Here is a 12,784-nt window from a genome sequence, read left to right as displayed (position 1 = left end):
TTTCTTGATTCTCTTTTAGTTTAAAAAACAATTGACAGTGGAAAATAATGAATTTCAATCTTAAAGGCACTCTTTAATTTCAATTTATGAAACAAGGTAACGCCACGTAGTTTACACTCTGTTTTAAGCTTTAAACACAAATGAACTTGCAACTGATCCCTTAGGATGACAGCACTGACGTCATATAAGTGCTGTTTCTCTGTTGCAATCATGAGGGTATCACTGTTGATTTTGAATCTACCATTTAAGTGCAGGATGTATATGTAGTTCCACAGGGATTGGACAGACAGGGCCTGTGCCCAAAGTGAACTTGAACTATTCTGAGTTGCTAGTCACTTACTCTTAAAACAAATGCATATAGTTGAGTTCGTGTGTCTCCATATAAGGGAGGGACCTCCATATAACCGGGAGTTATTTGAATTAATTGCCATGTAGAAATCAATGTGTATTAAAATGTTCGAATGATAAATATGTGTTCATTTGAAGCTTGCATATATGTTGTTAAAACTCGAAGTAATGGTAGCAGTTATTTAGAGCCTAGACCAACAAAAGATTTTGGGGGATAGGAGTACTTTATCACCGACATTGTTTAGAGCTGCTGGTACATGGTGATAAAAATGTGCATAGACAATGCACTCTGTTTCTGCTTGTGTCTGGAGCAGCCGGTTTTCCACTGGTAGGATGGCCAGTGCTGCTTGGATAGCAGTGAGTAAGGGCAGGGGAGGGAGAAATGGGGTTGAACGGGCTGGCAAGAGCCAAGTACTCAGGGGTCTTGCAGGCCACGGTGATGGAGTGTGGCTTTCATGTTAAGTGAAGTGTGCTCTCACAGTACCAGATAGACATCCCTACCATAGAACATGAACAAGTAACCAGGAAATTACAAAATAGTGGCATGTCTTTTTCATCAGACCATAATCTCCTTCAGCACAATATATTTCATGCATCTTTGTAAACCCAGCATTTTTCTCAGTGCGTATGAGAGGCTGAATATGCAGATAAGCCAGGCCAGATATAAAAATTGAACTCTGACCCACAATCTGCAAAATCCATCCCAGGAAACCAACCCGTTATCTATAGTAACCAGTCTAGGAAGTCAAAGTATTATCCTTAGTAACCAGTGCAGGAAGCCAAACAGTAACCCCTGTAACCTTTGTTCCCAAATGCTTAGGACTTGATTAATAACTGGCAGTGTACTTAATTTTTGCCCCAGCTTCCAATCTAGGACCAATTTTAGAAAGCCAAATATGCCCCCCTCCCACCCCCAGTCAATTACCAAGGATGCCCTCTTTCTACTTTAGCCTGCCTACAGCTTCCCTGTGTCAACAGGGGGTACCTGAAGGCTTTTCTTTTTTCTACCATAAAGCTTTACCCCTCTTCTGCTTACCTTTGAGTCTTTGACTCCCTTGCTAGGGCAAGCTCTGAATAAACAGCCTTTCTTGTTCTGGTTTGGGTGGTCTTCATTTATTTCCACACTTGACTCATACAATAAACGAATGGATGAATGAATTACGACCCTGCCATCCAGAAGCTGAACAAAGTCAAGGCAGAGATAAAGCTGAGGTGGGAAAGATGAACAGCAACACGGAAGACTGACAACAGAAACTCTGCAGGCAAGCAGACTAGACACAGAGACTCAGCTGGATGCCTGTCCCTTTATCCACATGGGATCCTACTATGCAAAGTCAATCTTAACCTGCATTTTGCACTTACTATATTGTAAGCATCTTTCCACTTAATAGTATATTCTTCAGGGATACAATTTTAAATGGGTGCATAGTATTCCATGAGGGCAAGTTGATAATTGTTTCTAATTTTAAACATAAAATTCCTGAGTCAAAGTGTGCACTAAATTTTAAAGTTCTTACATGTTTCCAAACTGTTCCCTTAAAGGTTACAGAAATTTGCCCTTGCATTCAGTGTATATGGAGAGTATCCAGTCCCTACCTTTTTATTAGCACTGTGTTTTTTTAAGTCCTTTCCAGTCTTTATCCATTTAAAGCCCAAACTGGTTATTTGGTATTGATTTGCATGTCTTTGGTAACTAATGCGCTAAACATCCTTTAAATATAGTCATTGATCATTTTATTTCTTTTTAGATAAACTTCTTGTTCACATCTGTCTTTTTCTGGGTCAATTTCACACTGTTTTAAAATCATAGTTCTGTAATGTATTTTATTATCTGATAGGACATACCCTTATAATTCCCATTTTTTTCAAAATTTTTAGGAACATTTTACTTTTATGAAGATTTTGATTGAAATTGAATTATATTTATAAATCAATTGAAAAAGTACTATCTTTACAATATTGTCAAAACATAGCTTATGTCACCATGTATTCAGAATTTTTTGTTTTACTCACAGGGACCCTTCATATTTAGTGTTTTTTTTTTTTAATATTTCTATTTCTAGGGATTTATTTATTTATTTATTTCCTTATTTAGGCCACACTGTGAGATCTTAGTTCCCCAACAAGGGATTGAACCCAGGCCATGGCGGTGAGTGGGCCTTAACCACTGGGCTGCCAGGGAACTCCCCATATTTATTGTTTAGTTTATTTCTATGTATTCAGATTTTATATTGCTATTGTGGGGGATATTATTTTGTATCATTAGTTTTTACTGATCATACAGATAAATAGAAAAGTGTATTTTTTTTTTTTTTTTTTTTTTGCGGTATGTGGGCCTCTCACTGTTGTGGCCTCTCCCGTTGCGGAGCACAGGCTCCGGACGCACAGGCTCAGCGGCCATGGCTCACGGGTCCAGCCGCTCCGCAGCATGTGGGATCTTCCCGGACCGGGGCATGAACCCGTGTCCACTGCATCAGCAGGCAGACTCTCAACCACTGCGCCACCAGGGAAGCCCAGAAAAGTGTATTTTTAAAATTATATATTTACCCTGTAACTGGCCACCAGATTGAACTCTCTTAGTTGTTCTAATTTTTATTTTCAATTGGTTCTCTTGGGTTTTCCGGGTCAACAAACATAATACGAAAGACCGAAAAAGTGCCTTCGCCTTTCCAATAGTCATACATTTTGAATCTTGTCTTTGTCGTATTGAATTGCCTAGAACAGGCAGAATGCTGTTAATGGTGATAAGGAGCATCCTTGTTCCGTTGCTAACTTGAGTGAAAATGACGCTAGTTTTCCACTGTCATGTGTGATACTGTCTGTAGTTAGAGGTAGATATTTTGTATCATTCTAAGATTGGATGCTTCTTTTTCAAATTTATTGAGCTTTCATCAGGAAGATATTTGGATTCATACCATGTCTTTCAAGTTCCATCAAGATGACTGCATGGTTTTTCCTCTTTGACTTTCCAACGAGTTGAATTATAGTTAATAAACATTTTTAATGTTGAGGCATCTTTGCATTTTGGCAAGAAAACCTTCTTGAGCTTGTTGGATTTGAATTGCAATATTTTAGTTAGGATGTTTGCATCTGTGTTTATAAATGAGATTGGTTCATAGATTTTTACTTTTTGTTCCATCTTTAACAAGTTTTAGTATCAACATCATGCTTGCTTTGAACAATGAACTGGGAGAATTCCTAAGTTTCTCTTTCCTCTGAAGCAACTTAAATGGCTTCATGTTTGGAAGAAATTGCCCTTAAAACTTAATTCAAGACCTTGTTTTTGGACTCAGTTCTTTGACATTTTTTCCCAGCTCTTCTAAGTTTATCCCTCCTCCTCTTAGAAAAAAAAATTTTTTCAATATTTCTTTCATTGACAGTTTTGGTAATCAATATATTTTCAAGAAATTTATAAATCTTATTGAGATTTTAAAAACCACCGATGTGAAATTGAGGGACATTCTACAAATTACCTGACTAGAACACCTCTAAGCGGTCAAGGTCACGACAAACAAGGAAAGACTGAGAACCACCACAGGCCAGAGGGACCAAGGAAATGTGAAAACTGATGCCATGTGCTATCTTGAGCAGGATTCTTGTACAGAAAAAGGACACAAGTGAAAAAATGGGTGAAATCCAAATAAAGTCTGGATTGTGTTAAAAAATTATTGGTATGAAGTTGTCACAGCGCCACCCCCATAGCAGTGATTATTTTCCTTTTCTACTCTTAAAATTGTTTGTTCTTTTAAAACTTTTTTCTTGCTCAAACCTGGCAGGGGTGTGTTTGTTTTCAGGAACTCATTCTTGAATTTATTTAGTAGTTTAACTTAAAAAATTAAATTGTCAGTTATTTTTAATTTTTGCTAACCTTTTGTTATTGCTTCCAACTTACATAAAAGTTACAAAAATAGTTCAGGGGACTCTCACATATTCTTTATAAATTGTTTAAGTCTGTCCCATTTACTTTCTCTGTTCCTTTTACACCTACTAATTAGTATGCATGCACTAATATTCAGTGTATACATGAGTATTTATAATAATATTTTTTCTAAATCATTTGAGAATAGGTTGGAGACATCATTCTTTTTTATACTTAAATACTTCAATGTTATTTCCTAAGAATGAGGCCTTTTAAAAAAATATAACCATAGCACCAGAAAAATCAGGAAATTTAACATTGATACCATACTATTATCTAACCCACAATCCATATTCAAATTTTCTCAGTTGTCCCAATACTGTCTTTTATGGCTGTTGTTTTTTTTTTCTTTGCAGGATGGAGATGAATCCAGGATTAAGTATTGTATTTAGCTGTCAAGTCTCTTTAGCCTTCTTTAATCTGGAACTCAGCCTTTAACTGTGTTCCTTGATCTTGACATTTTAAAAGAGCACAGGCCAGTTATTTCACAAAATGTCTGTCTTTGGGGTTTGTTTCATGAGTCCTCTTGTATGGTGAGGGTTATGCACTTTTGGCAGGAATGCCACATGAGTGACGTTGTGCCCTCTCAGTGCATCGTATTGAGAGTCACATGCTGTTGTTGTTCCAATACTGGTGATGTTAACTTTGATCACTTGATTAGATAATGTTTATCTGGTTTCTCCATTGTAAAGTTGCCATTTCCCCCTTTGTGGGGAGATACGTTCATACTATGTAAACATTCACTTCCTCATCAAATTTTTACCTCCTACTTTTAGTACATGCTGATGGTTTTCTAACCCCATCATTCAGTCTATATTATCCATTGGCGTTCTACTGTAAGGAAGAGTTTTTTCTCCCCACCTTCTTAATTTAAAATTAACCAATTAATTAATATCATATAGACTCATGGATTCAATTTATTCAGTGGGTTATAATCCTGTGCTCTCATTATATAAAAACATATTTTGATGTTCAAATTGCCCCAGATTTGGCAATTGGGCATCTCTTCAATCTGGTTCTTGTCCTCATGACTCTTTGAGTACTACTTTAATTTCTGACACAGAAAGATGTTTCAGGCTCATCCTGTACTTTCTATGCCCTGGCTCTAGACTCAGTTATTTCTCCAAGGCGACTTACCTAAAACAAACTGTAAGCAAATACTGATCCCTAGTTGGTGGTGATTCTGGTTGGTTTCCTTTCTGCAATGGTATTGAGTTAGAATTTTGAACTTTCCTTCTGTGAGTTCTAGGCTTGAGCAAATTAATACATATACTGAGGACAATGGGAACCGAGTTTCTCATTCTTGGGGAGATATGAAAAGGAGGAGATTAGAAATGTACCCTATTGTGCTGGATTGAGATGGAAGGTAGCAGATGAACTCATGATTTTTTTTTTTTTTTTTTTTTTGCAGTACACGGGTCTCTCACTGCTGTGGCCTCTCCCGCTGCAGAGCACAGGCTCCGGACACGCAGGCCCAGCGGCCATGGCTCACAGGGCCCAGCTGCTCAGCTGCATGTGGGATCCTCCCGGATCGGGGCACGAACCTGTGTCCCCTGCATCGGCAGGCGGACTCTGAGCCACTGTGCCACCAGGGAAGCCCGAACTCATGATTTTTAATATCTATCTATCTATATATCATCTATCTATCTATCTATCCATCTATAGATCCAGAAATAAATACTGATGCCTAGGTAATGTGTATACGTGGTGTGTGTGTGTGTGTGTGTGTGTGTGTGTGTGTGTGTGTGTATGCATGCACCTATTTCCCAGCTCTGTCTGCTGAGAGGAACTACAAGCCATGACATGCCAGTAGTAATGAGGTTATCTAGTACTAAGATCTTGATTTTTAATTATTAATCTCAATTAAATTTTTAAAAAGTTTATCCTTTTTTGCATGTTATGTTGTAGGGGAATTTTGTAAAAGCATTTTAAAAGCTGCATTCTGTAAAGCAGCATTATCCAATAGAACTTTTTGTAATGAAAGAAATGTTCTGTATCTGCACTATTTAATATGGGATCCACTGGACACAAAAATGTGGTTAGTAAGACTAAAGACATGATTCTTCATTTTATTTAATTTTAATTTGTTAAAATTTGAATTTAAGCAGCCACTTGTGTTTCATGGCTACCGTATTAAATTTTTGGGTGTAAGATTTGAAAGATGTATGTATATATATACATATATAATGTAGATGCATATATATATATATATCTTATTTGAAGCACACATATATATGTATGTGTATATATTCAAGTTTATTAATATTCAAATCCATTTTTTCAAATATCATATTGGATCTATATAATTTTACATGACATACATTTTCAAGTTTATTAATAATATTGGTCAAATCCCCTCTATTTTCTTTGTGTATCTGGCTAGGATAGAGAAAAAAATGTTCACATTGACCATTTTGCTTCAATCTCTACCTTGTTAAATATTAATATTAGCATCCCTGATTTATTTTTGTTTGTGTTTGCATGGTAAGTCTTTGCCCATCACTTTATTTGGCAGGTAGAAAGAACTCAATATTTATTTGTTCAATGAATAAATGTGTGAATGAATTTTTTAAACTTTCTGGGACATATTATTATAGGTGTGCTCCTTTATAATAGCACAAAGCTGGATTTTGTTTTTTTTTGTTTTTTTTTTTGCGGTACGCGGGCCTCTCACTGCTGTGGCCTCTCCCATTGGGGAGCACAGGCTCCGGACGCGCAGGCTCAGCGGCCATGGCTCACGGGCCCAGCCGCTCCGTGGCATGTGGGATCCTCCCGGACCGGGACACGAACCCGCATCCCCTGCATCGGCAGGGGGACTCTCAACCACTGCACCACCAGGGAAGCCCTGGATTTTGTTTTTGACCCATACTTTTCGTTCTTTCTTTTCTTTTAATAGAGAAATTTAACTCATTTACATTTTATGCTTAGTTCCTTTTAGGCCTTTTTTCTCTTTATGTGAAATTAAAGCATTTCCTATGTAGTTCTTTCCGGGTGAGGATCTCTGTGGTTCTTTTACCCTGAAGACCTTCCATATTCATGTAGCCTAAGGAAGACATTTTCTTTTTAATTATTGCTTTTCCACTCTATTTCCTTTTGAACTACTTTTATATCCAGTTTAAGAGCCCTCTTTTTCTTCTTTCTTTTTCATTTTTCATTTGCTGACCTTTTTTGAGTCCTTGTAATAATTTTTGAGCTGGTCTTTTAATTCTCCATTTAAAAACGTGTCCATCATATTTCTCACCCCAAAATCAGTCTTTTCAGATTTTTCCTTTTAATACTGCCTCCCATACTTTCATAGTTGAAATGTTCTCTAGGAAGAATACCTTGAGAATCTTTACCCTTTTCTCCTGCTTCTTGTACTAACTGTGCCATGTAATGTGACATTTGCTCTAATTGCTCCGATGTATGTCTGTATTTGAATGGCTAAATATTTCCATATGGCTCATGATTTCTCTGTTTTCTCTCCCATACGGGGCAGTCAGAGTGTTATCGAGTAGGGGGTTTTGAGAGAGTTTAAGGGCTCCTGTTTAAATCTTTCAGGCCCAGGTAAAAGGGAAGAGGGAAAAGTTTAGATTTACCGTGGTTTTCCTTTGCCAAATTAGCTTCAATGAGCCACAGCCAGAGGTCCCCAGGCAGTGGGCTTCTCCTCTCTGTTGAAGAGTGTTCGTTTCCTTTTGGTTGTGGCAGCGCTGAGTTAGGAGAATGATGCCCTCCTTCTCTATTAGCCAGGATGACAGAGGTTGAGAGGTGTTTAGTGGTCTCAGCCTTCCAAACGTGCGTGTGCTCGTACTGTCTTCATAATATATAAGAGAGAAACTAGGTTTAAAGACTGTAGCAGAGAATTCCCTGGGAGGGAGCATAGCTCGACACAGCGAATTAGACGCCACCATCTCCCCTATCTGGACACCAACTTGTCCCACCTACCCAGATTAGCTCCACTGCATGGATCAGCATCAAACCAACTCAACCAAAAGGTGTTCTCTTTTGTTCCATTTGTTCTTATTTGTATCTGAAGTTCAAGTTTGGAAAACTCGAGGATTGCAGGGTACCAAGGTGAAAGCATGAAGTTTGGTTTGTTTGTGAACATAGACTTTAGAATTTTTGTTTTTATCAATTGCTACCACAATGAAAAGCACATATTCACAGGCTCAAATGTCCCATTCTTTTAAAAAATTTTTCTTTTATACTGGAGTATAACTGATTTTCAATGTTGTGTTAGTGTCAAGTGTACACCAAAGTGAGTCAGTTATACATATACATATAGTATCTATTCTTTTTCAGATTCTTTTCCTATATAGGTTATGGCAGAGTACTGAGTAGAGTTCCCTGTGCTATATTGTAGATCCTGTTGATTATCTATTTTATATGTAACAGTAGTGAGTATATGTTAATCCCAAACTTTTAATTTATCCTTCCTCCCACCTTTCCCATTTGGTAGCCATAATTTTGTTTTCTATGTCTGTGAGTCTGTTTCTGTTTTATAAATAGGTTCATTTGTATCATTTTTTTAGATTCCACATATAAGTGCTATCATGATATTTGTCTTTCTCTGTCTGACTTAATTCACTTAGTATGATAATCTCTAGGTTCATCCTTGCTGCTGCAAGTGGCATTATTTCATTCTTTTCTATGGCTGAGTAGTATTCCGTTGTACATATGTGCCACATCTTCTTTATCCATTTTTCTGTCAATGGACATTTAGGTTTCTTCCACATCTTGGCTATTGTAAATGGTGCTGCAATGAACATTGGGGTGCATGTGTCTTTTTGAAGTATGGTTTTTCTCTGGATATATGCCAATGGCAATTTTCATATGAAGCTATTTTCATATGAAGCTTCAGGAAAAAAAACAATTAATGAAGGGGACAATTTTAAAATTAAGTTTTCCTTGTAATTGGAGACACAGTGAGAGAATGCAGAAAAAAGTATTTTGAATTCAATACAAATGATGAAGCCACTTTCAGTTTCTTGTATGACCTCCACAAGTTACAGGAAATGGCAGAGGAAACATGAAAATGCCATTGTATAAATTTGCATTGAAAATTAAATTCAGACTGAATAGTTAAATCTTTTTAGAAAAATTGTTTCATGGGAATCATCAGCTCTAGATGTACTAAAGTTTGTATTTTGAAATGATTTATCAGAAATTTATACCAATGCGGTCACAGCCTGTAAAATATTCTTAGGAGCTCCAGTAACAGTTACATTACCAGAAAGATCATTCTCAAATTAAAAATGATCAAATATTATTTGCAATCTTGCATTTGTCAAGGTTGATTTTGATATCACTTTCACTTGTATCAGCTGAAGATGAAACTGCTAAAAGTATAAATTTTGATAACCTAATAAATGAATTTTCAGAAATTTGCAGAAAAGAGAGCCAGAAATCTTGTGATCAATCAAAATATCATATTAATAAAGTATTATTTATTGTATTATATAAAATTATGACACAAATTTTTTTTTGCAATTTGTAAGTCATGTTGTTACTCATGTACTTGTAGTACACATATTACAACTTATAAGTAACAGAATTTTTTAAAGGAAAAAGACTTGTATTTTAGTATCTCATGGTATTATATCAGGCAGTAAAGGGTGTCTATCGTATTACAAGTGATGTTAAGTTTGATTGCTTGGTTAAGGTGCTGTCTACCAGGTTCTCTGCTATAAAATTGCTGCTTTCCCCTTTGTAATTAATTCTTGCAGGGCTTTTCTGTTTCTTACCATACTTTTGCCTGCTAATTTTACCATCCATTGCCAATCCTTACCTACAGCAATTATTATTGTGGATCAAAATTCCAAAGGCATTCTTCACAGAAATAGAAGAAACAATCCTAAAATTTGTGTGGAACCACAAAAAACCTCAAATAGCCAAAGCAATCTTGAGAAAAAAGAACAAAGCTGGAGGTATCATGGTTCCTGATTTCAAATTATACTACAAAGCCATAGTAATAAAAACAGTATGGTACTGGCAAAAAAATAGACAGATAAACCAATGGGACAGAATAGAGAGCCCGTAATAAAATTTTGGCATATAGGGTCAACTAATATTTGGCAAGGAAGCCAAGAATACCCAATGAGGAAAGGACAGTTTCTTTAACAAATGGTATTAGGAAAGCTGGATATTCACATGCAGCACAATGAAATTGGACCTTTATCTCACACCACTCCCCAAAATTAACTTGAAGTGGATCAAAGACTTAAACACAAGATTTGATACTATAAAATTCCAAGAAGCAAACGTAGGGAAGAAGTTCACTGAAATTGGTCTTGGCAATGAATTTTTGGACATAACACCAAAAGCATAAAAAATAAAAACAAAAATCAACAAATGGGACTACATTAAACTCAAATCTTCTTCACAGGAAAAAAAACAAGTAATAGAATGAAAAGACAGCCTACAGAATGGGAGAAATGTAAAATAAAATTTATTCTATTTTATTTTTTTATTTTTATTTTTGGCTGCATTGGGTCTTCATTGATGTGTGCAGGCTTTCTCTAGTTGTGGCGAGCGGAGGCTACTCTTCGTTGTGGTGCACGGACTTCTCATTGTGGTGGCTTCTCTTGTTGTGGAGCACGGGCTCTAGGAATGTGGGCTTCAGTAGTTGTAGCATGTGAGCTCAGTAGTTGTGGCTCATGGGCTCTAGAGCGCAGGCTCAATAGTTGTGGTGCATGGGCTTAGTTGCTCTGTGGCATGCGGGATCTTCCCAGATCAGGGATCGAACCCATGTCCTCTGCATTGGCAGGCAGATTCTTAACCACTGTGCAACCAGGGAAGTCCGAGAATGGGAGAAAAGTTTTGCAAGCCATATATTGGATAAGGGGTTAATATCCAAAATATAAAAAGAACTCAGACAACTTAAAAAAAATCAAATTAAAAATGGGCAAAACTAAATAGACATTTTCCCAAAGATGCCATCAAAATGGCCAATAGGCCTATAAAAAGATGCCCAACATCCCTAATCATCAGGGAAATGCAAATCAAAACCACAATGTGATATCACCTCACACCTGTTAGAACAGCTACTATCAGGAAGACAAGAGACACCAGGTGTCAGCAAGGATGTGGTGAAAGGGAACGTTTATGCACAGTTGGTATGAATATAAATTGGTCTAATGACCATGGAAAACAATACGGGGGTTCCTCATAAAATTAAAAATAGATCTACCATTTGATACAGCAATTCCACTTCTGGGTAGATACCCTAAGGAAATGAAAGCAGGATTTTGATGAGATATATACACTCTCATGTTTATTGCAGTATTATTTACAATAGCAAAGATAAGGAAACAACCCAAATACCCATCAACAGAGGAATGGATAAAGAAGATGTGATATGTACACATATATCTATACACACACATGTATATATAATGGAATAATATTCATCCACGAGAAAGGAGAATATCATGCCATTTGCAAAAACATGGATGGACCTTGAGCATATTATGCAAAGTGAAATAAGTCAGACAGAGAAAGAAAAGTGCTATATGCTATTACTCATACGTGGAATCTAAAAAACCCCAAACCTATAAAAAACTGAGAGTAAAATGGTGGTTATCAGGGGGTGGGGGATGAAGGGAAAGGATTGGTAGTGTTTAAGGGTACAAATTTGTAATGAGTAGTAAATAAGCCACAGAGATCTAATGAACAGTATAATGAATATAGATAATAATATTGTACTATAATTATATAATGTGATAAATACCGCTACAACGGCAGTCATATTACAGTGTATAAATGTATCAAAGTAACACCCTATACACTTTAAATTTACACAATGTTACACATCAAATTTATTCAATAATAAAAATAACAACCCCAAAATAAAAGCACCTGCATTAAAGATGTTTATGAGAGGGGTACTTAAAGGATACATTGAGTAGAAAGTTATTTCAGGGAATGGATGTCAGAGCTCTTCAGTAACGTTTTTAGAGAAGAGAATATAAACACTTGTAACAACAAAGTTTATAAATGTGACACCCACTTGGTACGAAATAAAGTGTGTTTTTTTTTGTTTTTGTTTTTTCTGTACGCGGGCCTCTCACTGTTGTGGCCTCTCCTGCTGCGGAGCACAGGCTCTGGATGCTCAGGCCCAGTGGCCATGGCTCACGGGCCCAGCCGCCCCGCGGCATGTGGGATCTTCCCGGATTGGGTCACGAACCCGTGTCCCCTGCATCGGCAGGCGGACTCTCAACCACTGCGCCACCAGGGAAGCCCTAAGGTGTGTTTTTAAGTGAAAAAAATTTATTACCATGATTTTGCTTAATGGTGACTTTCTATTTCCATTATTCCATCTATACTTGTGAATGAAAATTCTGTAGTAAGGAAAAGCTGTCCGCTTTCCCCATTTACTTATTTATTCAGTTATTTACAGATATCGGCATGGATTTATGGATATATGTTTTATTCTAAGGGTTACATTATGTTACTATTATTTATTTTCTTGCTTAAGTTGTCCTGCTTCTCTTTTATGTTGCATCTTCACGGTGAATTTAGAGAACTCTTTAAAACTCT

The sequence above is a fragment of the Mesoplodon bidens genome (assembly GCF_964165515.1).
Source record: "Mesoplodon bidens genome assembly, chromosome: 18".
Classification (NCBI taxonomy): domain Eukaryota; kingdom Metazoa; phylum Chordata; class Mammalia; order Artiodactyla; family Ziphiidae; genus Mesoplodon; species Mesoplodon bidens.
The sequence above is the reverse complement of the archived record's forward strand: the minus strand, read 5'-3'. Positions refer to the sequence as shown.